Source organism: Lepidochelys olivacea, assembly GCF_965140295.1.
Source record: "Lepidochelys olivacea isolate rLepOli2 genome assembly, chromosome: 13".
NCBI lineage: Eukaryota > Metazoa > Chordata > Testudines > Cheloniidae > Lepidochelys > Lepidochelys olivacea.
This window is the reverse complement of record NC_140423.1, coordinates 830161-856846: the sequence shown is the minus strand read 5'-3', so window position 1 is coordinate 856846 and position 26686 is coordinate 830161. Positions and strand designations below refer to the sequence as shown.

The window sequence follows — 26686 nt, the reverse complement described above, 5'->3', positions numbered from 1 at the left end:
ATCCTCCCGGCGGAGCTCCCCATCCCTGGAGCGGAGGCGGCTGGAATGGGAGAGGGAGATGAAAATGAGGGAGCTGGAGGATCATGAAAAACAACGTCAACATGAGCAGGAGGAGAAGGAGAAACAACGTCAACATGAGCGTCAGGAGAAGGAGAGGGAGCGTCAGGAGAAGGAGAAACAAAGACAGCATGAACTGGAGCTGGCCAGGCTGAGGAGCAGTGGGGCCCCGGCTGCGGTGAGTGAGGGGGGACCCAGGACGGCAAGGAACTTTGATAAGTGCTTCCTGGCCCAGCGGAAGGAGGGGGAGGACATAGATAGCTTCCTGACGGCCTTTGAGAATGCCTGTGAGCTGCACAGGGTTGACCCTGCGGACAGGCTCCAGTTCCTCACCCCCTTACTGGACCCCAAAGCCGTGGAGGGGTACAGCCGGATGACAGGGCCGGAGGCAGGGGACTATGAACTGTTCAAACAGGCCCTGCTCCGTGAGTTTGGGCTGACCCCCGAGATGTACCGGAGAAGGTTCCGGAGTCAGCGTAAAACGCCTGAGGTCACCTACCTACAACTGGCCAACCGGATGCAGGGGTATGCCCGCAAGTGGACAGCTGGGGCCCGAGCTAAAGAGGACCTGCTGGACCTAATTGTACTGGAGCAACTGTATGATCAGTGCCCTTCCGACCTGAGGCTGTGGCTGGTGGACAAAAAGCTCGAGAACCCGCAGCACGCAGGGCAGCTGGCCGACGAGTTTGTGAACAGTCGGTCAGGGGGTAGCCGGGAGGAGTCCCAAAAGAACAGGCCCCCCCCGATGCAGAGAGAGAGTCACCACGGGACCTCCCAGCGGGGAAATAGGGAGAACCCCCTCCCCCGGGGAACGCCTGGCGTCGGGCCCCTCCGACCCGCTCGAGGGGGCCAACGTGACCTGAGCTGCTATCACTGTGGCCAGAGAGGCCACGTACGGTCCCAGTGCCCCGGGCTCAGGGACAAACTGAGCAGACCCAACCTACCCAGGGTTAACTGGGTAGGGACCCAGCTGGACGAGGGGCAGACGACCCAGGAAAGGGGGCCTACCAGTTTACCACCTGCCCCGGAGGGAAGAGTAACCCAGGCCAGCTCCACCAGAGGGCTGGAGGCTCTGGACTCAGGGTGCTCAGTTTACAGGGTGGGCGCGGGGCTGTCCCTCCGGAGAGAGTGCCTTGTTCCCCTGGAGGTGGATGGGAGGAAGGTCAATGGATACTGGGATACGGGCGCGGAGGTGACGCTGGCCCGGCCCGAGGTGGTGGCCCCAGATCGGGTGGTGCCCAACACCTATCTGACCCTGACAGGGGTGGGCGGGACCCCATTTAAGGTGCCCGTGGCAAGGGTACACCTGAAATGGGGGGCCAAGGAGGGCCCCAAGGATGTGGGGTACACCACCATTTGCCCACTGAAGTTTTGATGGGGGGAGACCTAGAGGACTGGCCAAGCAAGCCCCAGGCCGCCCTCGTTGTGACGCGTAGCCAGAGCCGGCGAGGGGCACTGCGCCCTGACCTCGGGGAGGGTATCACACCGGAGGCGCAGGACCCTACCCTGGTGGGGAGGGAGGGCCGAGGGGCACGGCTCAGAGAGGCGGAGGCCTCGGACCTGGCCAGCGATAGGGAACCGGGCCCCATCCCTTCCCCAGCCGCTGAGTTCCAGGCCGAGTTGAGGAAAGATCCCTCCTTGCGGAAGCTCAGGGACCTGGCCGACCTCAGTGTGGGACGGACCATGAGGAGAGGCTGCCAGGAGAGGTTCCTGTGGGAGAAGGGGTTCCTGTACCGAGAATGGGCTCCCACAAGGGAAGTAGAGTCCTGTGGGATCAGGAGGCAGCTGGTGGTCCCCCAGAAGTATCGCCGCAGGCTCCTGTACCTGGCCCATGACATCCCCCTCGCAGGGCACCAGGGAATCCGGCGCACCCGGCAGAGGTTGCTACAGAACTTTTACTGGCCCGGGGTCTTTACCACGGTCCGGCAGTATTGCCGATCCTGTGACCCCTGTCAGAGGGTGGGGAAGGCCCGGGACAAGGGGAAAGCGGCTTTGAGACCTTTGCCCATCATAGAGGAGCCTTTCCAGAAGGTGGCCATGGACATCGTGGGGCCTCTCAGCAAGACGACCCGGTCGGGGAAGAAATACATTCTGGTGGTGAAAAGAAAAGGAGGACTTGTGGCACCTTAGAGACTAACCAATTTATTAGAGCATAAGCTTTCGTGAGCTACAGCTCACTTCCTCAGATGCATATCGTGGAAACTGCAGCAGGCTTTATATATACACAGAGAATATGAAACAATACCTATTCCCACCCCACTGTCCTGCTGGTAATAGCTTATCTAAAGTGATTTCCAGCACAAATCCAGGTTTTCTCACCCTCCACCCCCCCACACAAATTCACTCTCCTGCTGGTGATAGCCCATCCAAAGTGACAACTCTTTACACAATGTGCATGACAATCAAGCTGGGCTATTTCCTGCATAAATCCAGGTTCTCACATCCCCCCCACCCCCATACACACACAAACTCACTCTCCTGCTGGTAATAGCTCATCCAAACTGACCACTCTTCAAGTTAAAATCCAAGTTAAACCAGAACATCTGGGGGGGGGGGGTAGGAAAAAACAAGAGGAAACAGGCTACCTTGCATAATGACTTAGCCACTCCAAGTCTCTATTTAAGCCTAAATTAATAGTATCCAATTTGCAAATGAATTCCAATTCAGCAGTTTCTCGCTGGAGTCTGGATTTGAAGTTTTTTTGTTTTAAGATAGCGACCTTCATGTCTGTGATCGCGTGACCAGAGAGATTGAAGTGTTCTCCGACTGGTTTATGAATGTTACAATTCTTGACATCTGATTTGTGTCCATTTATTCTTTTACGTAGAGACTGTCCAGTTTGACCAATGTACATGGCAGAGGGGCATTGCTGGCACATGATGGCATATATCACATTGGTGGATGTGCAGGTGAATGAGCCTCTGATAGCGTGGCTGATGTTATTAGGCCCTGTGATGGTGTCCCCTGAATAGATATGTGGGCACAGTTGGCAACGGGCTTTGTTGCAAGGATAAGTTCCTGGGTTAGTGGTTCTGTTGTGTGGTATGTGGTTGTTGGTGAGTATTTGCTTCAGGTTGCGGGGCTGTCTGTAGGCAAGGACTGGCCTGTCTCCCAAGATTTGTGAGAGTGTTGGGTCATCCTTTAGGATAGGTCAACGAAATAGCCCAGCTTGATTGTCATGCACATTGTGTAAAGAGTTGTCACTTTGGATGGGCTATCACCAGCAGGAGAGTGAATTTGTGTGGGGGGGTGGAGGGTGAGAAAACCTGGATTTGTGCTGGAAATCACTTTAGATAAGCTATTACCAGCAGGACAGTGGGGTGGGAATAGGTATTGTTTCATATTCTCTGTGTATATATAAAGCCTGCTGCAGTTTCCACGATATGCATCTGAGGAAGTGAGCTGTAGCTCACGAAAGCTTATGCTCTAATAAATTGGTTAGTCTCTAAGGTGCCACAAGTCCTCCTTTTCTTTTTGCGAATACAGACTAACACGGCTGCTACTCTGAAACCTGTCATTCTGGTGGTGGTAGATTTTGCCACCCGCTACCCCGAGGCAGTGCCCTTAGCTTCCATTGAAGCAGACACCGTGGCCGATGCGCTCCTGACCATTTTCAGCCGAGTGGGGTTCCCCAAGGAAGTCTTGACAGACCAAGGCTCCAACTTCATGTCGGCCCTGCTCCGGTGCTTGTGGGAGAAATGTGGGGTCCGGCACGACTGGGCCTCAGCTTATCACCCCCAGTCCAATGGGCTGGTGGAGAGGTTTAACGGGACGCTAAAGATGATGCTGAAAACCTTTATGAACCAGCACCCACAGGATTGGGACAAGTACTTACCTCACCTGCTGTTCGCATACAGGGAGGTGCCCCAGGAGTCTACCGGATTTTCGCCTTTCGAACTGTTATATGGCAGGAGGGTGAGGGGCCCCCTGGACCTGATGAGAGACGAGTGGGAGGGGAAGGCCACTCCCGATGGAGAGACAGTGGTGGAGTATGTCCTGATCTTCCGAGAGAGACTGGCTGAACTCATGGGCCTGGCCAGGGAGAATCTGGCCAGAGCCCAGAGGAAGCAGAAGGTCTGGTATGACCGCACGGCACGGGCCCGTGCCTACGCCACCGGGGATCAGGTGATGGTTCTCATCCCAGTGAGAAAGAACAAACTACAGGCCGCCTGGGAGGGCCCTTTCAAGGTCGTCAAGCAGCTCAATGAGGTAAACTATTTGGTGGAGCTGTCAAACCGGGCGCACCACCGCCGGGTGTACCATGTGAATATGATGAAGCCATATTATGCCAGGGGGAATGTGGTGTTGGCCGTGTGTGGACAGTGGGAAGAGCAGGGAGATGACCCTTTAGTAGATCTATTCCCTGGGACCAGAGCTGGTTTCCCCCTGGAAACAATTCCCCTCTCGGATCAGCTAACCCCTGCCCAGCAAGCTGAGGTCAGGGAGGTGCTGCATCCGTACCGACAGCTGTTTTCCAACCAGCCTGGACGCACTAATCTGACTGTCCACCGGGTGCAGACAGGGTCGCACCCGCCGATAAGATGCTCCCCCTTCCGAGTCACAGGGAAAACTGCTCAGGACCTGGAAGGAGAGGTCCGGGACATGCTGGCTTTGGGGGTGATCCAGCCATCTGCCAGCCCTTGGGCCTCGCCGGTGGTGCTGGTCCCCAAAAAGGACGGGTCGGTCCGGTTCTGTGTGGACTATCGGAAGCTCAATGCCATCACTGTATCTGACGCCTACCCCATGCCCAGGCCGGACGAGCTCCTAGACAAGCTGGGAGGAGCTCGGTACCTTACCACCATGGACCTTACAAAGGGCTACTGGCAAGTGCCGCTGGATGCAGATGCCCGACTGAAATCGGCCTTTATCACCCCTCTGGGGCTCTATGAGTTCCTGACCCTGCCTTTCGGCCTCAAGGGAGCACCGGCCACCTTCCAGCGCCTGGTGGACCAGCTCCTGAGGGGGATGGAGAGTTTTGCCGTGGCGTATATTGATGACATCTGTGTCTTTAGCCAGACCTGGGAGGACCACGTGTCCCAGGTTAGACAAGTGCTGGACCGACTCCAGGGGGCTGGGCTGACTGTAAAAGCGGAGAAGTGCAAGGTGGGGATGGCGGAAGTATCTTACCTGGGCCATCGGGTGGGGAGCGGCCGCCTAAAGCCGGAACCAGCCAAGGTGGAGGTGATCAGAGACTGGCCCGCTCCCCACACCAAAAAGCAGGTCCAAGCCTTTATTGGGATGGCAGGATACTACCGAAGATTTGTGCCCCACTTTAGCGCCATCGCCACCCCCATCACGGAGCTATGCAAGAAGGGGAAGCCAGACAAGGTGGTCTGGACCGAGCAGTGCCAGGTGGCTTTCCGGGCGCTGAAGAAGGCTCTGGTCAGTGGCCCAGTTCTGGCAAACCCAGACTTTGACAAGCCCTTTGTGGTGTTCACCGACGCCTCAGACACGGGACTGGGGGCGGTGTTAATGCAGGAGGATGAAAAGGGGGAGAGACACCCCATCGTGTACCTGAGCAAGAAGTTGCTACCCCGGGAGCAACACTACGCGGCCATCGAGAAGGAGTGCCTGGCCATGGTGTGGGCCCTCAAGAAACTAGAACCCTATCTCTTCGGGCGGCACTTCACCGTCTACACCGACCACTCTCCCCTGACCTGGCTGCACCAGATGAAAGGAGCCAACGCCAAGCTCCTGAGATGGAGCCTGCTCCTGCAGGATTACGACATGGACGTGGTCCACGTGAAGGGAAGTGCCAACCTGATAGCGGATGCGCTGTCCCGGAGAGGGGGCCCCGAACTTCCCCAGGTCACTGGTCAGCGTGACCCCGCTCAGTTCAGTCTCAAAGGGGGGAGAGATGTGAGGATGTGACTCAGCAGGGAGGGGGGAGTGTTGACCTGGGAATGTGCCCTGGGGATGGGAGACCTGAGAACCTGTCACCTGAGCCAGGAGGGGGAGGGGGAGGTGACACCTCTGCCCAGGAATGTGAACAGGGGCTGCAGCAGGGAACCTGCTGGGTGAGTTTTTAGTTTCAGTTTGGGGCTGGGGAGAGGAACACAGGGAACCCCAGGGCTGGGGTCTAAGCTCCCTGCTCCCCCAGAAGGACGTGATTGAGGGGTCCTGGTTGTACCCACAAGCTCTGTTTTTGGACTGTGTTCCTGTTGTCCAATAAACCTTCTGTTTTACTGGCTGGCTGAGAGTCTCAGTGGATCCCAGGAAGAGGGGTGCAGGGCCTGGACTCCCCCACACTCCGTGACACCTTTCTGTGAGCAGCCTGTCTTCAGGAGACACAGCTCACACAGCTTCCACCTTCCTGGGTCTGATCTCGGAGCCTTCAGCATCCTTTGCCCCTCCGTGTGCTTCCCACAGTGAGTCCGCTTAGGCGGGCTCCTGGGGAAGCCAGAGGGTCCTGCCCCCCAACTCCGCAGTCAGACGTGACTCTCAGCCAGCCAGTAAAACAGAGGTTTATTAGACAGGAACACGGTCTAAAACAGAGCTTGTAGGTGCAGAGAACAGGACCCCTCAGCTGGGTCCATTTTGGGGGGCAGGGAGCCAGACAACCACGTCTGCCCTTCACTCCATGTCCCAGCCAGCCCCAAACTGAAACTCCCTCCAGCCCCTCCTCCTCTGGGCTTTGTCCCTTTCCCGGGCCAGGAGGTCACCGGATTCCTTTGTTCTCCAACCCTTTAGCTCTCACCTCGCAGAGGGGAAGGGCCACGCCATCAGGTGCCAGGAAACAGGGTGTCGGCCATTCTCTGTGTCCAGACCCCTGCACACACCTGCCCTCTAGGGCTCTGCAACAATCATACACCCTTACCCCACCCCCTATATACTTAAGAACTGCACAGGGGAAACTGAGGCACACCCACACTATTCAGAGGCAACATTAAGAACAAAAAGAAAAGGAGTACTTGTGGCACCTTAGAGACTAACCAATTTATTAGCCTCTAAGGTGCCACAAGTACTCCTTTTCTTTTTGCGAATACAGACTAACACGGCTGTTACTCTGAAACATTAAGAACAGTCCCACTTCGTCACAGGGGCGGAGGGGGGTGAGTCCAGAAGGAAACACCACCCTGAGGCTCCCACCTGCCAGGGACCCGGGCTACAGGAGTCCAGTACTTGGAAGCCCAGCCCCTGCCATGGGGGTTACCCTTGGGCACAGACACACCTGGCACAGTGTGTCCCCTCCCTGCATCTCTTCTTGGGGCCTGGGTGGCCTGGGGCAGGGCTGCAATGGGCGGGGGGACTGTGCCAGGGAATGTGCGGGCTGGGCAGGGCTGAGCTGGGGTGAGGGGGAACTGGGCAGGGTTGAGCTTGGGCAAGAGGGGGGCTAATGGGGCAGGGCTGAGCTGGGGCAAGGGGGGGGTCTGTGATGGGGGGATGGGCAGGACTGAGCTGGGGTGCGGGGGCCTGTGATGGGAGGCTGGGCAGGGCTGAGTTTGGGTAAGGGGGGGCTGTGATGGGGTGATGGGGCAGGGCTGAGCTGAGGCAAGGGGGTCTGTGATGGGGGGCTGGGCAGGGCTGAGCTGGGGTAAGGGGGCTGTGACAGGCAGGGCTGAGCTGGGGTAAGGGGAGGCTGTGATGGGGCAGGGCTGAGCTGGGGCGAGGGGGGACTGTGATGGGTGATGGGACAGGGCTGAGGTGGGGCGAGGGGGTCTGTGATGGGGGGCGGACAGGGCTGTTCCAGGCAGGGGTGGGGACCAAGTGGGGGCGCTGTGCAGACTGGGGGGCAGGCGGTGGCTTGGGTCACAGCAGCAGTCTGGGCGGAGGTGGGGAGCCGGTTTGGCACGTGGTGTGTGGGGCTCGGGCCAGGCCCTTCCTGGGGCGCTGTGGGGTCGGTTCAGCGCCCCCCAGAGCTGTGACTCGTCTGCTGGTTTTTGTCCTCCCTCCACACCCCGGCCTGCCTGGGAGGTTTTGCTAGGGCCAGCCAGGACTGCAGGGATCCCGCTCTTGGCCTGATTGACGCCTGCCCCCCGTCCTGCTGTCCCTGTCCCTGGCGCAGGGGCAGAGCAGGAGCCCGATGGGGGGGCAGGGTTACCCCCTCTCCCCTCCCTCCCACTCCCCCTTAGCGCCCCGGGCAGACTCACAGATTCAAAGTGATTCTTAAAATAATGCCTTGAACTAGCTCGCTGGAGGCTGCCAGCCCCAGCAAGGACCTGGTTGCTGTGGCAACCCCTGACTCCACTTGCTGGGGGGGTGAGCACCGTGACTGGCATATTCCTGGCTTGGGACATGGTGCCAGGGGGCCCAGCTGGTGTGGGGGGTGGGGAGCAGGGCTGCGCCATGGGGCAGGTGCGTGTCCTGTGCGCCCTGGATCCAGAATGTCTCACTGGGGTTGGGGGGACGGGAGCCAGACTCTGCTGCCTACCCCCTGTGCTGTGAACCCTGGGCAGGGAGGGGCCTGGGCCAGGCTCGGGGCCCCATGGGTACCACGCCGGCAGTGACTGGAGGGTGCCCAATCTGATGCCCATTCAGTGCCTGCTGTTGGGCGTCTCAGCTGGGTTCCTGTCCACCCCACTTGAGTTTCCTGCATGCACCTTCCAGCCTCCACGGTTCCTGGCCCCACGCCAGCCCAGCTTGTTCCTGACCCAGCCCCACGGCAGGGTGTGTGGGGAGGCTTGTGGGGGTTCAGGGGCAGGTGGGTGGCAGCATGGGGGCGGTGGACGAGGATGCTGGGGGAGGCAAAGGTGGTGGTGACACACAAACGTGGTGTACAGAGAAGATGGTCAGATACAGCTGTCAGATACACGGAAATCTCCATGGTACCAAACTGGATAAGGAGGCTCTCTTGTTTCCATGGAAACCAGGCCCAGTGTCATTTCTCTCGTGCTGTTCCCTAACGTTATTGGGATCATCCGAGCTGTTCGCCAGCCCTGCGGTGCGGGAGGGATCTGTGCTGTCCAGAGTGGGGCGGGGGCTGCTGGGCCCAGAGCTGGGCCGGCTGCGGGGGATGCTGCATTGGCATCACCCGGGGGGCTGGGTAACAGGGCTCCGTTGCTCGGGGTTGGGGTTGCTGGTGGTTACCATGGAGACGTGCTGTGTGCCTGTCAGGGGAATCTGCCGACCCAGCTTGGTGCTGCTTAGCTGGGGTGGGGAAGCAGGAGGCTGAGCCAGGGGAGGGCAGAGGGCCGGGATGCAGGCAGCTCCTCCACCACCTGAGCAGGTCCCGCCCCATCCGCTGCCCCGTGTGCCTGTCCCCCGCGCAGAGAGGGGGCCCTGCCAGCTCCAGAGCCCTGTGTGCACTGGCCCTGCCGCATGTCCAGGGAGACAGAGCTGGGCACGGCAGGGGGTCTGGTGAGCAGGGCACCCGAGGAGCAAACCCCAAACCCTGGGGCAGTCCTGCCCCAGACAGACAGAGTCCCTCTCGGTCAGCCCTGTGCCCTAACCAGCTCTGATACAAAGTGCCCTATTGTGGTGCTAGGGGGTGCTGTGCTGCAGGGGCAGGCTGGGCAGCGACAGGCCAGGGCGCAGTAGGGGGCGCTGTGCTGCAGGCGGCAGAGAAGGGTGCAGTAGGGGTTGCTGTGCTGCAGGCGGCAGGGAAGGGTGCAGCAGGGGGCGCTGTGCTGTGGGTGGCGGGGAAGGGTGCAGCAGGGGGCGCTGTGCTGTGGGTGGCAGGGAAGGGTGCAGTAGGGGCGCTGTGCTGCGGGTGGCAGGGAAGGGTGCAGTAGGGGGCGCTGTGCTGCGGGTGGCAGGGAAGGGTGCAGTAGGGGGCGCTGTGCTGCGGGTGGCAGGGTGCAGCAGGGAGCGCTGTGCTGCGGGTGGCAGAGAAGGGTGCAGTAGGGGGTGCTGTGCTGCAGGCGGCAGAGAAGGGTGCAGTAGGGGGCGCTGTGCTGTGGGTGGCAGAGAAGGGTGCAGTAGGGGCGCTGTGCTGCGGGCGGCGGGGAAGGGTGCAGTAGGGGGCGCTGTGCTGCGGGTGGCAGAGAAGGGTGCAGCAGGGGGCGCTGTGCTGTGGGTGGTGGGGAAGGGTGCAGCAGGGGGCGCTGTGCTGCGGGTGGCGGGGAAGGGTGCAGCAGGGGGCGCTGTGCTGTGGGTGGCGGGGAAGGGTGCAGCAGGGGGCGCTGTGCTGTGGGTGGCAGAGAAGGGTGCAGCTGGGGGCGCTGTGCTGTGGGTGGCAGGGAAGGGTGCAGTAGGGGGCGCTGTGCTGTGGGTGGCAGCGTGCAGTAGGGGGCGCTGTGCTGCGGGTGGCAGGGCGCAGTAGGGGGCGCTGTGCTGCGGGTGGCGGGGAAGGGTGCAGTAGGGGGCGCTGTGCTGCGGGTGGCAGAGAAGGGTGCAGCAGGGGGCGCTGTGCTGTGGGTGGCAGAGAAGGGTGCAGCAGGGGGCGCTGTGCTGCGGGTGGCAGGGAAGGGTGCAGTGGGGGCGCTGTGCTGTGGGTGGCAGCGTGCAGTAGGGGGCGCTGTGCTGCGGGTGGCAGGGCGCAGTAGGGGGCACTGTGCTGCGGGTGGCGGGGAAGGGTGCAGTAGGGGGCGCTGTGCTGCGGGTGGCAGAGAAGGGTGCAGCAGGGGGCGCTGTGCTGTGGGTGGCGGGGAAGGGTGCAGTAGGGGGTGCTGTGCTGTGGGTGGCAGGGTGCAGTAGGGGGCGCTGTGCTGTGGGTGGCAGGGAAGGGTGCAGTAGGGGGCGCTGTGCTGCGGGTGGCAGAGAAGGGTGCAGCAGGGGGCGCTGTGCTGAGGGTGGCGGGCACAGGCCGTGCCTGGGTCAGGCCCCCAGCCCTGGCGAACATCTGGGCAGGAGACATGCCAGACTGTGTGGGCAGGCAGAGGGGCTCCTGCCTGTGGATGGGCTCATGCCCGCCCCCCCAGCATTGCTGTGCTGCCCCACAGACCCTCATCTCCCCGATCGGCTTGATCCTCCTCAGGCTCCTGCTCTGTCTGCCCGGCGCCAGCTCCCTGCCCAGCCAGGGGGTAGAAGAGGCCTGCGCTGTCTGGGATGTGCCCAGTGCAGGGAGCACCAGGCTCTGGACACAGCCCTGGCAATCCAGGCTCCCTGCTCCCCTTCTCTCCCGTTCCTGCTGTCTTTGGCTTTGAAGGGAAGGTAGCTGAAGAACCAAACCGCAGAGCGATGCCTGGGCTGGGCCCCATGCTGCGGGGGTGGGGGGACCCCTTGAGTGACAGGGTGCCCCCCAAGCCCCCCCATCCACGTCAACGGACACTGCAAAGCCTCATCTCTGCCCTGGGTGAGCATTGCTGCTGCCACAAGCCTCCCTCAGTCACTGCCACGGGGCAGCAGCTGGCACCAGCCCCTGGGCTCAGCTTCCCTGGGCCAGCCCTTCTACTGGCTTCGGGGCAGGGGCTGGGCTGTGGCCAGAAAACAGCCTTGCAGGAGGGCAGCACTCAGGCAGGTGCCAGCTTTGGTGCCCCCATGAGCAGAGCCTGCCCTGGGGTTCCCTGCCGATGGGCCCGCTCTGACTGATTCTGCAAGACTTGGGGAGAATCCGGGGAAAAGCCAGTGCCCTGCTTTGGCAAGGGGCTCCCAGGCAGGCTTGCGGGGCAGCTGGGAGCCCCTGAATCCCCCCAGATCTGCTGAGCTGTGACTCCTCCCTGCTCCCAGCTGTCCAGAGATTTCCCAGTGCCGCCGGCTCCCAGCTGCTGCTGTTCCCATTCCGAGCACGTCCCTCCAGGGCAGCCGCTCTCCATAAGCCACTGCCTGTGGGGTGCGGGCAAGCAGAGCAGAAGGGGGCAAGGCCCAGCCAGCCCCAGGGCAGAGTTCTAGGCACCCCTGGGATGGGACCTGCCCCCAGCGGGGAGACTGGGGTCTCCTTTGAAGGGACGGGGATGGGGATTGTGTTGGGCAGGCGGCGCTTGTGGCAGAGGTGAGCTGGCTGCGGCAGGCAGAGAGTGGCCCTGGGGGGCCGTGCTAAGGCACGGGAAGGACCTGAGGGCAGCCTAGGGGCCTCAGATTTCCCAGAGCCCTGCTTGGACTCTGCCTCTGCCACCTGTCCTGGCAAGAGCAGCCATGATCCAGGACACAGCGTCGGCCTAGCCCTGCTCTCACCTGCCAAGGCCCAGGCTGCTCTCCTCAATACTGACCTCCGGTCCCTGCTCTCCCAGTCCTGGGCTCCCACCAGCTCTGCCGATGCCCCTCACTCCTGATCTGCACCACAACCTCCCCCGTGACCCCTCGAGCCCCTGTTGCTGCCCCCAACTCCCTGTGACCCAGGGGCCCTCTGTGCTGCCCCCAACCCCCAGTGATGCCCAGAGCTCTCCAGGCTGCCCCTGTGCCTGGGGAGTGCCTCTCATGAAGCCGAAGTTGGTTGCCAGGTGTCGGCCTTGGCTGATCGCAGACTGTCCCCACCTCTAACCTCCAGCCTGGAAATTCCCTCTACTGTGCTGGTGGCAATAATGCCCCATCCCAGTTGTCACGGAGTGTGGGGGAGTCCAGGCCCTGCACCCCTCTTCCTGGGATTCACTGAGACTCTCAGCCAGCCAGTAAAACAGAAGGTTTATTGGACAACAGGAACACAGTCCAAAACAGAGCTTGTGGATACAATCAGGATTCCTCAGTCAAGTCCTTCTGGGGGAGCAGGGAGCTTAGACCCCAGCCCTGGGGTTCCCTGCGTTCCTCCACCCAGCCCCAAACTGAAACTAAACCCCGCCAGCAGGTTCCCTGCTGCAGCCTCTGTTCACACTCCTGGGCAGAGGTGTTACCTCCCCCTCCCCCTCCTGGCTCAGGTGACAGGCTCTCAGGTCTCCCCTCCCCAGGGCACATTCCCAGGTCAACACTCCCCCCTCCCTGCTGCGTCCCATCTCTCCCCCCTTCAAGACTGAACTGAGTGGGGTCACTGTGACCAGTGACCTGGGGAAGTTCGGGGCCCCCTCTCCGGGACAGCGCATCCGCTATCAGGTTGGCACTTCCCTTCACGTGGACCATGTCCATGTCGTAATCCTGCAGGAGCAGGCTCCATCTCGGAGTTTGGCGTTGGCTCCTTTCATCTGGTGCAGCCAGGTCAGGGAAGAGTGGTCGGTGTAGACGGTGAAGTGTCGCCCGAAGAGATAGGGCTCTAGTTTCTTGAGGGCCGACACCATGACCAGGCACTCCTTCTCGATGGCCGCGTAGTGTTGCTCCCGGGGTCGCAACTTCTTGCTCAGGTACACGATGGGGTGTCTCTCCCCCTTTTCATCCTCCTGCATTAATACTGCCCCCAGTCCCGTGTCTGAGGCGTCGGTGAACACCACAAAGGGCTTGTCAAAGTCTGGGTTTGCCAGAACTGGGCCACTGCCCAGAGCCTCCTTCAGCGCCTGGAAAGCCTCCTGGCACTGCTCGGTCCAGACCACCTTGTCTGGCTTCCCCTTCTTGCATAGCTCAGTGATGGGGGTGGCTATGGCGCTAAGGTGGGGCACAAATCTTCGGTAGTATCCTGCCAACCCAATAAAGGCTTGGACTTGCTTTTTGGTGTGGGGAGCAGGCCAGTCTCTGATCACCTCCACCTTGGCTGGTTCCGGCTTTAGGTGGCCGCTCCCCACCCGATGGCCCAGGTAAGATACTTCAGCCATCCCCACCTTGCACTTCTCCGCTTTTACAGTCAGCCCAGCCCCCTGGAGTCGGTCCAGCACTTGTCTAACCTAGGACACGTGGTCCTCCCAGGTCTGGCTAAAGACACAGATGTCATCAATATACGCCACGGCAAAACTCTCCATTCCCCTCAGGAGCTGGTCCACCAGGTGCTGGAAGGTGGCCGGCGCTCCCTTGAGGCCGAAAGGCAGGGTCAGGAACTCATAGAGCCCCAGAGGGATGATAAAGGCTGATTTCAGCTGGCCATCTGCATCCAGCGGCACTTGCCAGTAGCCCTTTGTAAGGTCCATGGTGGTAAGGTACCGAGCTCCTCCCAGCTTGTCTAGGAGCTCGTCCGGCCTGGCATGGGGTAGGTATCAGATACACTGATGGCATTCAAATCCAGACTCCAGCGAGAAACTGCTGAATTGGAATTCATTTGCAAATTGGATACTATTAATTTAGGCTTAAATAGAGACTTGGAGTGGCTAAGTCATTATGCAAGGTAGCCTGTTTCCTCTTGTTTTTTCCTACCCCCCCCCCCAGATGTTCTGGTTTAACTTGGATTTTAACTTGAAGAGTGGTCAGTTTGGATGAGCTATTACCAGCAGGAGAGTGAGTTTGTGTGTGTATGGGGGTGGGGGGGATGTGAGAACCTGGATTTATGCAGGAAATAGCCCAGCTTGATTGTCATGCAGATTGTGTAAAGAGTTGTCACTTTGGATGGGCTATCACCAGCAGGAGAGTGAATTTGTGTGGGGGGGTGGAGGGTGAGAAAACCTGGATTTGTGCTGGAAATCACTTTAGATAAGCTATTACCAGCAGGACAGTGGGGTGGGAATAGGTATTGTTTCATATTCTCTGTGTATATATAAAGCCTGCTGCAGTTTCCACGATATGCATCTGAGGAAGTGAGCTGTAGCTCACGAAAGCTTATGCTCTAATAAATTGGTTAGTCTCTAAGGTGCCACAAGTCCTCCTTTTCTTTTTACTGATGGCATTGAAAGCTTCCAATAGTCCACACAGAACCGGACTGACCTGTCCTTTCTGGGGACCAGCACCACAGGCGAGGCCCAAGGGCTGGCAGATGGCTGGATCACCCCCAAAGCCAGCATGTCCCGGACCTCTCTTTCCAGGTCCTGAGCAATTTTCCCTGTGACTCGGAAGCGGGAGCATCTTATCGGCGGGTGCGACCCTGTCTGCACCCGGTGGACAGTCAGATTAGTGCATCCAGGCTGGTTGGAAAGCAGCTGTCAGTACGGATGCAGCACCCCCCTGATCTCAGCTTGCTGGGCAGGGGTTAGCTGATCCGAGAGGGGAATTGTTTCCAGGGGGAAACCAGCTCTGGTCCCAGGGAATAGATCTGCTAAAGGGTCATCTCCCTGCTCTTCCCACTGTCCACACACGGCCAACACCACATTCCCCCTGGCATAATATGGCTTCATCATATTCACATGGTACACCCAGCGGTGGTGTGCCCGGTTCGACAGCTCCACCAAATAGTTTACCTCATTGAGCTGCTTGACAACCTTGAAAGGGCCCTCCCAGGCGGCCTGTAGTTTGTTCTTTCTCACTGGGATGAGAACCATCACCGGATCCCCGGTGGCGTAGGCCCGTGCCCGTGCCGTGAGGTCATACCAGACCTTCTGCTTCTTCTGGGCTCTGGCCAGATTCTCCCTGGCCAGACCCATGAGTTCAGCCAGTCTCTCTCGGAAGATCAGGACATACTCCACCACTGACTCTCCATCGGGAGTGGCCTTCCCCTCCCACTCGTCTCTCATCAGGTCCAAGGGGCCCCTCACCCTCCTTCCATATAACAGTTCGAAAGGCGAAAATCTGGTAGACTCCTGGGGCACCTCCCTGTACGCGAACAGCAGGTGAGGTAAGTACTTGTCCCAGCCCTGCGGGTGCTGGTTCATAAAGGTTTTCAGCATCATCTTTAGCGTCCCGTTAAACCTCTCCACCAGCCCATTGGACTGGGGGTGATAAGCTGAGGCCCAGTTGTGCCGGACCCCACATTTCTCCCACAAGCACCGGAGCAGGGCCAACATGAAGACTCTTGGTCTGTCAAGACTTCCTTGGGGAACCCCACTTGGCTGAAAATGGTCAGGAGCACATCTGCCACGGTGTCTGCTTCAATGGAAGCTAAGGGCACTGCCTCGGGGCAAAATCTACCACCACCAGAATGTATTTCTTCCCCGACCGGGTCGTCTTGCTGAGAGGCCCCACGATGTCCATGGCCACCTTCTGGAAAGGCTCCTCTATGATGGGCAAAGGTCTCAAAGCCGCTTTCCCCTTGTCCCGGGCCTTCCCCACCCTCTGACAGGGGTCGCAGGATCGGCAATACTGCCGGACAGTGGTAAAGACTCCAGGCCAGTAAAAGTTCTGTAGCAACCTCTGCCGGGTGCGCCGGATTCCCTGGTGCCCTGCGAGGGGGATGTCATGGGCCAGGTACAGGAGCCTGCGGCGATACTTCTGGGGGACCACCAGCTGCCTCCTGATCCCACAGGACTCCACTTCCCTTGTGGGAGCCCTTTCTCGGTACAGGAACCCCTTCTCCCACAGGAACCTCTCCTGGCAGCCTCTCCTCATGGTCCGTCCCACCCTGAGGTCGGCCAGGTCCCTGAGCTTCCGCAAGGAGGGATCTTTCCTCAACTCGGCCTGGAACTCAGCGGCTGGGGAAGGGACGGGGACCGGTTCCCTCTCACTGGCCGGGTCTGAGGCCACAGCCTCTCTGAGCCGTGCCCCTCGGCGCTCCCTCCCCACCAGAGTAGGGTCCTGCGCCTCCGGTGTGGTGAGGTTGGGGAGCAGTGCCCCTCGCCGGCTCTGGCTACGGGTCACAACCAGGGCGGTCTGGAGCTTGCTTGGCCAGTCCTCTAGGTCTCCACCCATCAAAACCTCAGTGGGCAAATGGTGGTGCACGCCCATGTCCTTGGGGCCCTCCTTGGCCCCCCATTTCAGGTGTACCCTTGCCACGGGCACCTTGAATGGGGTCCTGCCCATCCCCGTCAGGGTCAGGTAGGTAGTTGGGCACCACCCAATCTGGGGCCACCACTTCGGGCCGGGCCAGCGTCACCTTCGCACTCGTATCCCAGTATCCATTGACCTTCCTCCCATCCACCTCCAGGGGAACAAGGCACTCTCTCTGGAGGGACAGCCCCGCGCCCACCCTGTAAACCGAGCACCCTGAGTCCAGAGCCTCCAGCCCTCTGGCGGAGCTGGTCTGGGGTACTCTTCCCTCCTGAGCAGGTGGTAAGCTGGCGGCCCCCCTTGCCTGGGTCGTCTGCCCCTCATCCAACTGGGTCCCTACCCAGTTAACCCTGGGTAGGTTGGGTCTGCTCAGTCTGTCCCTGAGCCTGGGTCACTGGGTCCGTATGTGGCCTCTCTGGCCACAGTGATAGCAGCTCAGGTCACGTTGATCCCCTCGAGCGGGTCGGAGGGGCCCGACGCCAGGCGTTCCCCGGGGGAGGGGGTTCTCCCTATTTCCCTGCTGGGAGGCCCCATGGTGACTCTCTCTCTGCATCGGGCGGGGGCCTGTTCTTTTGGGACTCCTCCCGGCTACACCCTGCCCGACTGTTCACAAACTCGTTGACCAGCTGCCCTGCGTGCTGGGGGTTCTCGAGCTTTTTGTCCACCAGCCACAGCCTCAGGTCGGAAGGGCACTGTTCATACAGTTGCTCCAGTACGATTAGGTCAAGCAGGTCCTGTTTAGCTCGGGCCCCATCTGTCCACTTGCAGGCATATCCCTGCATCCGGTTGACCAGTTGTAGGTAGGTGACCTCAGGCGTTTTACGCTGACTCCGGAACCTTCTCCGGTACATCTCGGGGGTCAGCCCAAACTCACGGAGCAGGGCCTGTTTGAACAGTTCATAGTCCCCTGCCTCCGGCCCTGTCATCCGGCTGTACACCTCCACGGCTTTGGGGTCCAGTAAGGGGGTGAGAAACTGGAGCCTGTCTGCAGGGTCAACCCTGTGCATCTCACAGGCATTCTCAAAGGCCGTCAGGAAGCTATCTATGTCCTCCCCCTCCTTACGGTGGGCCAGGAACCACTTATCAAAGCTCCTTGCAGTCTTGGGTCCCCCCTCACTCACCGCAGCCGGGGCCCCACTGCTCCTCAGCCTGGCCAGCTCCAGTTCATGCTGTCTTTGTTTCTCCTTCTCCTGATGTTCCCTCTCCTTCTCCTCCTGCTCATGCCTACGTTGCCTCTCCTTCTCCTGACGTTCCCGCTCCTTCTCCTCCTGCTCATGCTGACGTTGTTTCTCCTTCTCCTCCTGCTCATGCTGACGTTGTTTTTCATGATCCTCCAGCTCCCTCATTTTCATCTCCCTCTCCCATTCCAGCCGCATCCGCTCCAGGGATGGGGAGCTCCATTGGGAGGATCCCCTGCTGGCTGCCGGGGTCAGGGTGCCCTCGGTATTTGCCGGGCTTTCCCCAAGCCCTCCCCCAGGCCTAGGTAGGAAGGGTCTCGGGATGTCCTGGGCAGCAGTCTGACCCCTCCCAGCCCAGTCAGGCCCCAGGGCCCACGCTGCGTCCGCCGGGCGGCTTCCCTCCAGGATAGGGATCGGGTCAGCCAAATGATCCCTCTCCTCCAACTGGGCAATCAGCTGTTCCTTGGTGGACCTCCCAATGTGCAGCCCCCTCTGCCTGCACAGCTCCACCAGGTCGCTCTTAAGGCGTTTAGCGTACATCTCCCTGCTGGCCACTCGCAGGCCTGGGCAGCTTTCTACGGTTTCCAGGGAAAACCCCTCCTGTGCCAGTTCTTCTTGAGGTCACCACCTCTTTGCCAGGGTCGAGCTGCAGACTCCTCCGCCCCTGGGACCGCTCACTGTAATCCCCCGGGGGACCCTGTTACTGCAAAAATCCTTCTCTCTGGTCACACACTCCCAGGGGTTAACCGCCCCCTGAAACTGTCTCTCTCTGACTCTTCAGCATGCCTGGTCCCCGTCAATCCCCCTTCATTTTACTGTTCCCCAGTCACTTACTGCAGGAAGCGCCGTTCATGGGTACATCCCACAGCTGCCACCAGTTGTCACGGAATGTGGGGGAGTCCAGGCCCTGCATCCCTCTTCCTGGGATCCACTGAGACTCTCAGCCACCCAGTAAAACAGAAGGTTTATTGGACAACAGGAACACAGTCCAAACCAGAACTTGTGGGTACAACCAGGACCCCTCAGTCAAGTCCTTCTGGGGGAGCAGGGAGTTTAGACCCCAGCCCTGGGGTTCCCTGCGTTCCTCCACCCAGCCCCAAACTGAAAACTAAACCCCCCGCAGCAGGCTCTCTCCTGCAGCCTCTGTTCACATCCTGGGCAGAGGTGTTACCTCCCCCTCCCGCTCCTGGCTCAGGTGACAGGCTCTCAGGTCTCCCCTCCCCAGGGCACATTCCCAGGTCAACACTCCCCTCTCCCTGCTGGGTCACATCGTCACACCAGGGAAGGGCCAGTGGTGAACTCTGTGCAGGGACAGGGAAGGACCCGGCGCCACGGTGATTCCTAGCACCTGGAAAATGAAACAGCTAAGGATTAATGGCTGCGTTACCTGGGCCTGGTAACGGTGCAGAGTGGGGCCCAGGGTTGTCTCTCTCAGGGTGAATGTCTGTCTGCCTGCAGGCAGCAGGGCCATGAAGTGGTGAGCTGCACCTCCAATGAGCTGCGAGGCAAGAGCCGCACGGGCCAGTCCCGGTGGGGTTGGGGGGGTCAGGGCCTCTGCGTCAGGGAGACCAGGTTATTAAACGGGAGATTTATCGCCTGTCTCCCCAGTGCACCTGGCGGAACAGAGCAGGAGACTCTGCAGGAGCAGCCAGCACCACGGCTGTAAATCCGCCCGCTGCCGCGCCTTATCATATGTCTGCTGCAACGTCACCCCCAGTGCCAAGGGCCTGCTGGCCCCACCCCTGCCTCTTCCCTGCCCATGCCCTAGGTGCCATCGGGGGCTGCGATGGGGCCTTGCCAGGCTTTCTGCATGGCAAAGGAGGAGCCACAGGCCCTGCCTGGTGGCGGGAGGGGTGCTTTGTTGCTTTGGTCCCCAAGATGCCTAGCCCAGGTCTGGTGGGCACCCTGAATACGGAGCATGCTGCCAGCCAGATCTCGCCCTTCTTGCCCAGCTCTTTCCTCCATGCTGCCAGCACGGCTGCCTTTGGTGTGCAGGGTCTGGCTGGGGAGACCAGAGCAAGGGTGACAAACCCGGACACTATTTTTCGCGGGGTGTGTATGGGTGTGTAGTGGCATATATAAGACGAAGCCCCTGGTGTTGGGGCGGGGGCAATAACATTGGGACGGCTGCTCCCCTCATTCTCCCTGGGGCCGGGAGGCTCTCGGTGCTGGCAGGGGCTGGGGACGCAGGAGGTTGCCAGGTCCAGGGCCGTGGCTCTGACAGACCCTGGTTCTTCCCTGTGCTACTGATCCATGGGTGCTGCTGCTGCTGCTCATCTGCACTGTGCTGTGGTGAGCAGGGCGGGCTGATGGGGGCAGCACGGCCAGAGCAGGGCACGGCCAGAGCAGGGCACGGCCAGCCTGACAGGGCAGGGCCAGAGCAGGGCACGGCCAGAGCAGGGCATGGCCAGCCTGACAGAGCAGGGCCAGAGCAGGGCACGGCCAGAGCAGGGCACGGCCAGCCTGACAGGGCACGGCCAGAGCAGGGCACGGCCAGCCTGACAGGGCACGGCCAGAGCAGGGCACGGCCAGAGCAGGGCATGGCCAGCCTGACAGGGCAGGGCCAGAGCAGGGCAGGGCCAGCCTGACAGAGCAGGGCCAGAGCAGGGCACGGCCAGAGCAGGGCAGGGCCAGAGCAGGGCATGGCCAGCCTGACAGGGCAGGGCCAGAGCAGGGCAGGGCCAGAGCAGGGCACGGCCAGCCTGACAGGGCAGGGCCAGAGCAGGGCACGGCCAACAGCACCCAGCTGCAGGGGCCAACCGGGCCCTGTGAGCGTCCAGCTGCCACGCCAAGCAGTGCACAGCTCATGCCATGCTGATGTTCCTGCGTTGTTCTCCTGGGGGCGGGGATCTGCCTGTAGCCCTGGGGGCCTGAGATGTGTGTGAACAGCACGTAACCCACAGGAAACAGCCGCGTCTCACATGCGCACACAGTGACACACGCACACACTCACACAGTGACACGCGCACCCTGACACAGTGACACGCGCACACACTCACACAGTGACACACGCACACACTCACACAGTGACACGTGCACCCTGACACACTGACACGCGCACACACTCACACAGTGACACGCGCACGCACCCTGACACAGTGACACGCACACACTGACACAGTGACACACGCACACACTCACACAGTGACACGCGCACCCTGACACAGTGACACGTGCACACAGTGACACGTGCACCCTGACACACTGACACGCGCACACACTCACACAGTGACACGTGCACGCACCCTGACACAGTGACACGCACACACTGACACAGTGACACACGCACACACTCACACAGTGACACGCGCACCCTGACACAGTGACACGCGCACACACCCTGACAAGTGACACGCGCACACACTGACACAGTGACACGCGCACACTGACACAGTGACATGCGCACACACTCACACAGTGACACGCGCACCCTGACACAGTGACACACGCACACACTCACACAGTGACACACGCACCCTGACACAGTGACACGTGCACCCTGACACACAGTGACACACGCACACACCCTGACACAGTGACACGCACACACACTGACACAGTGACACGCGCACACTGACACAGTGACACGTGCACACACTCACACAGTGACACGTGCACGCACCCTGACACAGTGACATGCGCACACACTCACACAGTGACACGCGCACCCTGACACACTGACACGCGCACACACTCACACAGTGACACGCGCACGCACCCTGACACAGTGACACGTGCACACACTGACACAGTGACACGCGCACACACACAGTGACATGCGCACGCACCCTGACACAGTGACACGCGCACACACTCACACAGTGACACGCGCACCCTGACACAGTGACACGCGCACACACTCACACAGTGACACGTGCACTCACCCTGACACAGTGACACGCACACACACTCACACAGTGACACACGCACCCTGACACACTGACACGCGCACACACTCACACAGTGACACGCGCACACACCCTGACACAGTGACACGCGCACACACTGACAAGGATGGTGGCACACACACACTGACACACACACAGTGACACGCACGCTGACAGTGACACACACACACCGACACACGCGTAGTGACACGCACGCTGACAGTGACACACACACACCGACACACACCCAGTGACACTCACGCAGTCACTGAGACTGGGGGCAGAGTCTGACTCTCACCTAGACTCAGAGCAAACCCTTCCTGACAGGCTAGATGCCACCGTGTGTGCCATAGAGCGCAGTGTAACCTGCAGCCCAAGCCCTGTTCCCCTCCCCCGTTGTCTGCTGCTCTTAATGGTTGCATCTTGTGAAATGAGACTGCAAACTCTGCCGGTGGGGACTGCTCTCAGCCGTGTGTAGCACCCGGTACACCCTGCGAGGCAGCAGTGTGCCATGAATAGCCATTACGGCCCCCCGCCCACCGGCCCCGATGCCGAGCAGGGCCTCAGGTGCTGCCACAACACAAAGCATCCTTAGTGACAACTGTTCCTTCTCCTGGTTCCTGAGCCCCTCACCCGGGTTTCAGATCCAGCAGATGCAGAGCGAGTGGGGGCTGTGAAGTTGCTTGTTGTGCTGAGATGGTTTATAGGCAGTACATGGAGAAACAAGAAAATTAGATATACAGAGTGTACAATTGTTAACCTGTGCAACTCACTGCTACAAGATCTTCCTGAGGTCAAGAGCTCTGTAGGGATTTTAAAAGGTGGAACATTTGTATAAACAGTGTGGACAGTAATATAAAATAGGATAGGAGGTGTCTGGGCTCCTGCTGCAGTGGGAGGTGAACCCCAGATGGCCCAGGCAGGGAGAGAGACCCAGGCAGCTCCTTGCACAGCTATGCATGAGGATGACCCTCAAAGCTCGTGGGACAGGCCCGCAGTGAGGTGGTTACACAGAGTGAGGCTTGGCTCTGCCTGGTCCCCTGGGCGGATGTGAGGGCTGAACCATAGACTCATGACACCTGGGGGTTCCTGGCCCAGGGGGATTCCAGGGGGCAGGTGTCTCGGAGGGACAGAGAATTGCAGGAAGTTGTGCCTGTGGTCAGCTGAACCGCAGGTAGGGCTCAGGATCGGGCAGAGCACTGTGGCTTCTGGCTGGCCCTGGGGGCTTGTCACGGGGGCTGTCCTTGTCACGGGGGCTGTCACGTCCTTGTCACGGGGGGCTGTGGGGACGGTGCACAGGTGCAAGGAAGAGGTGCTTTGCTTGTGATGGTTGAGGGGGCTGGTTATTCTGTGGCTTGACTCCAGCATCCTGCCTCTGCCAGGACAATGAGCTCCCATCCCTGCTGTCTGCCAGGGCCCGGTTCTTTGGTGCAGACCCCTCACCCCGTGGCACGACTTTCGGCGCAGACCCCTCCCCCAGGGCAGAGCCCCTTGGCACCGATCCTTCCCCCTGGGGCAGGACCCCATGGCACAGACCCCTCCCCTTGGAACATGGCCCCTTGGTGCAGACCCCTCCCCCGGGACAGAGCCCGTCAGCGCAGACCCCTCCCCTGTGGCATGACCCTTGGTGCAGACCCCTCCCCTGTGGCAGGCCCCTTGGCACAGACCCCTCCCCTTGGAACATGGCCCCTTGGTGCAGACCCCTCCCCTTAGGGCAGATCCCCTCTGCGCAGACCCCTCCCGCTGGGTATGGCCGTCCCTGCTTAGAATTTTACCCGAAGGCACAGCTCCAGCTCCCCCCACCCAAGCTGTTCTGATGCGCATTACAGGGCTTTGTGTGGCCTCAGGTTTACATGCCCCAAGCACTCCCCCCCCCCAGTCGCTAGGCCTCAGCCTGCCCAACTCCCTGAGATTCCCTCTCTGACCTGCACCCCCACCCCCGGATTATGGGACCCTTCCCCAGCCCAGGGGTGTGACTTCACTTTGCACATCCAAGGGTTTGAGTCATTTTAACCAAACCCAGCTCCCCTGCCATGGCCCCCTCCTGCTACACCATGGACCACTCCCCACTCTCTGTGTCATAGACTTCCCCCCCTTCCTCCTGCGCCATGGACCCCCACTCTCTGCTGTGACGCCCCCATGCTGCAGGATGAGCCCCGCCCCGTGGGGCTCTCTCCATTGCGGAATAGGGGGAGCACAGCGGCTGGCAAGACCCCAGCGAGCTGCTGGCAAATCCCAGCCCCTGACAGGGAGCGCTAATCAGGGGATTAGGGATTAACAATCTCTCACGTGCTCACGCCCCCTCCCCCAGCTGGTGATGCAGGAAAATCCCTTTCACTGCTGAGCTGCACGATCCGTGACCTCCTCATCCCTGGAAGCCAAACTGCTGTGGCTCAGGGTCAGATGCCTGGCAGAGCTCGCTGGTCTGCCTGTCCCGCTCCTGTGCCCAGCCTGTCTGTGTGTCTGTCTGCCTGAGGCCTGGAGCTGCCCAGGGTGCTGGCTCTGGGGAAATGGATTGAGTCTGGGGGTGCCCATCCCAGCTGCCTGCCACAGCCCTGCTCTGAGGCAGGGGCATCGCCCCGGGTGCCAGGCACAGGCTTGGCCGACTCTGGGGCAAAGCGCTGGAGCTTCTCCTGCTCTCCCGCTGCCAGTCGCAGCTCCCTGCTCCTGGGGAGAGGGGGCAGGGGGTGAAGCCTTCTCTCAGCCGCCCAGCCAGAGGGGTGGGGCACAGAGAGGGTCAGGGTGTTTGTCACATCCTGAGCCTCTGGCAACCAGGGCCTCGCAGAGCAGCTCTTCCCCCTCGGCTCGCTTGGAGGCTCTGCCCTTCCTCCTGGCCACCCCAGGCATCTCCGCCGGGCTGGGCTTTCTGACACTCACCCCTGGGCTGGGCAGTGAGCCCCTCAGAGCTGTGCTTAGCTTCCCAGGGAGGGGAGCAGCAGTGAGTGCAGGAGGGCAGGGCACTGCGCCAGGGGATCACTCCATGCTGTGACCATGGCATACAGGCCCGCAGCCACAGGTCAGTACCACGGCTGGGAACAAGCTTCAGGACTCCCTGGCCTGTGCTCGGCCCATGGGGCCTTGCCACGTTTCTACCTGGGACAGCACCTGCCCCCAGAGAATGCTGGGGTGCCAACCTGCCCCTCAGCCCTTGCCCCACACCCTGGCACCTCCAGCTCCTCCTGCCCCCTCTCTCCGGGACACTGGGGCCTCAGGATTCCCAGGGGTTTATCCTCCGGGCAGGGGCCTTCTCCCCTTGCAGCTGCTGCCTTGGCTCTGAAGGGGCTGGGGAGGTTCTGCCTGGCAGGAGGCTGAGTCTAGTGGCCATGAGGTGGCAGCTCCTGGGGCCAAGCAAAGGGGGTTCCCAAGGGCCTCTCACCATTCAGGAAATGAAATGTGACTTCGCAAAGCAGCCGGCAAATTCCCCAGGAGACGCCAGCTCCAGAGCTGCTCCTTCTCCTTAACGAACCGAAAAGGCTGCTAGGAATATGCAGAGAAATGGGGGCGGGTGTGGGCCCTGCCGTGGGCTGGGCAGGGAGACGCTGAGTGCCTGAGAGGAGCTGACACTGCACCCGGCCACGTGGCACCTGGGCTGTTGGCATGGTCCATGTGGGTCCAGACCAGCATGCAAAGCACCTGGCAGCAGAGGGGTGAAGGGCTGGTGAGAGCAGGGCAGGGTCTGCAGTGCTGGGAACACAGATGTGGGAGCCCATAGCGCCTCCCAGACATGGAGCAGTTCAGTCCTGTGGGAGGAGCCTGATCTCCCATCACAGGTGGGGAAACCAAGGCACAGAGGCTGAAGCAGCTGGCCAAGGGCCATGCTGGGCCTGCTGGAATCCAGCTCCTCTGAGCCCAGGGGTGTGCTTGACCCACTGGACCCTGCTTCCTCCTTAGCAACTCCTGACCTGCCCGTGGGGAAGGGGGTGGGCCCTGGGCTGGAGTTAGCAGCTTGCAGAGCCCCAGCAATGGCTCTTCCATGAGTTCCCAAAGCCTGGGAAGTCCTGTCCCCACTGCGAAGGGGGCTGGGCACACACGCTTGCCAGAGACAGAACAGGCTGCTGCAGCCGGCAAGCCATGGGCCTGGCAACTCCTGGTGCTCTGCTGAGAGGCAGCACTCCCAGGGCACCCTGCAGCAGCAGACTGGGGGGCACACTGAGGCTGGGGGAGATCCTGCTGAGTGGGCTGGCCAGGGGAGGTCAGGACCTGTGAGCTCTGCAAGGCGAGAGCCGAGAGCCAAGAGCCAGCGGAGCAGCTGGCCACACACCAAGAGAAAGTAAACAATTAATTACAGCCGCCAAGGAGTAACTGCTGCCTGTGGCCCGATCAGGAGACTTGGCAGCTGCAGAGCTCCCGTCCCTGGGATCTGCCTGGATTCAGTGGGTCTGAGCCTCCTTCCCCCTCCGCGAAACTCCCAGAGGCTGAGGGTGGAGCAAGGAGGAGCTCAGTGGATCTGCACAGAGCAGGTGGCCCAGTCCCCCACACCTCCGGGGGCAGGTCAGGAGGCAAGGTGTGGCTGTGGGAGCCTTTCCCCAGGCCCTGGCTTGAGCTGGGGGAGCACCAGTGGGGAGGGGGTGAGGGCTGGCTCTATGGGAATGCTCTGCAGCGAAGGGCAGGGGTTCCCACTGGGCTCCTTGTGATGCAGCCAACTTCCGTGTACCCTGTGCAGGGCCAAGGGTGGGATTTTGGGGGCTGCTCGAGGTGAATCGCTGCCCCCTGCTCACAGTGTGAGGGAGTCTGGTCTGTGCCAGACCAGCACCCCACTCACAAGCCCTGCTCCCTCCCTCTGCAGGCCAGCGAGTTTCACACCCCGTCCCCATCTTCTGCTGCACCCCCACAATGCACACCCATCCACTGCTCTGTGGGGCAGGGCCCCTCAGTCACTGGCTTCCCCTGGGCTCAGGGGCTCCTTGGTGCAGGCACTCGGCCATAGCAGAGCTGAAGCTGCAGATTCAGTCTCCACTTGAGGTCTCTGGGCTTTGTCAGTGGCCAAGGGTCCAAGCCTGCATGAGCCACAGGGCTGGGCTGGCTCCATGGGCGTCAACCGTCACCTCTGACCTCCCGCCCTGACACGTTTGGATGCCGACAGCCTGCCTTACAGAACTCTGCAAT

General features: G+C 60.8%; 1 protein-coding gene across 2 annotated transcripts in view; it reads left to right on the top strand.

Moving 5' to 3' along the window:
- SLC12A5 (solute carrier family 12 member 5) overlaps positions 1–26686 on the top strand; it is a 118327-nt gene that overhangs the window by 9448 nt on the left and 82193 nt on the right. The window lies entirely within an intron of this gene.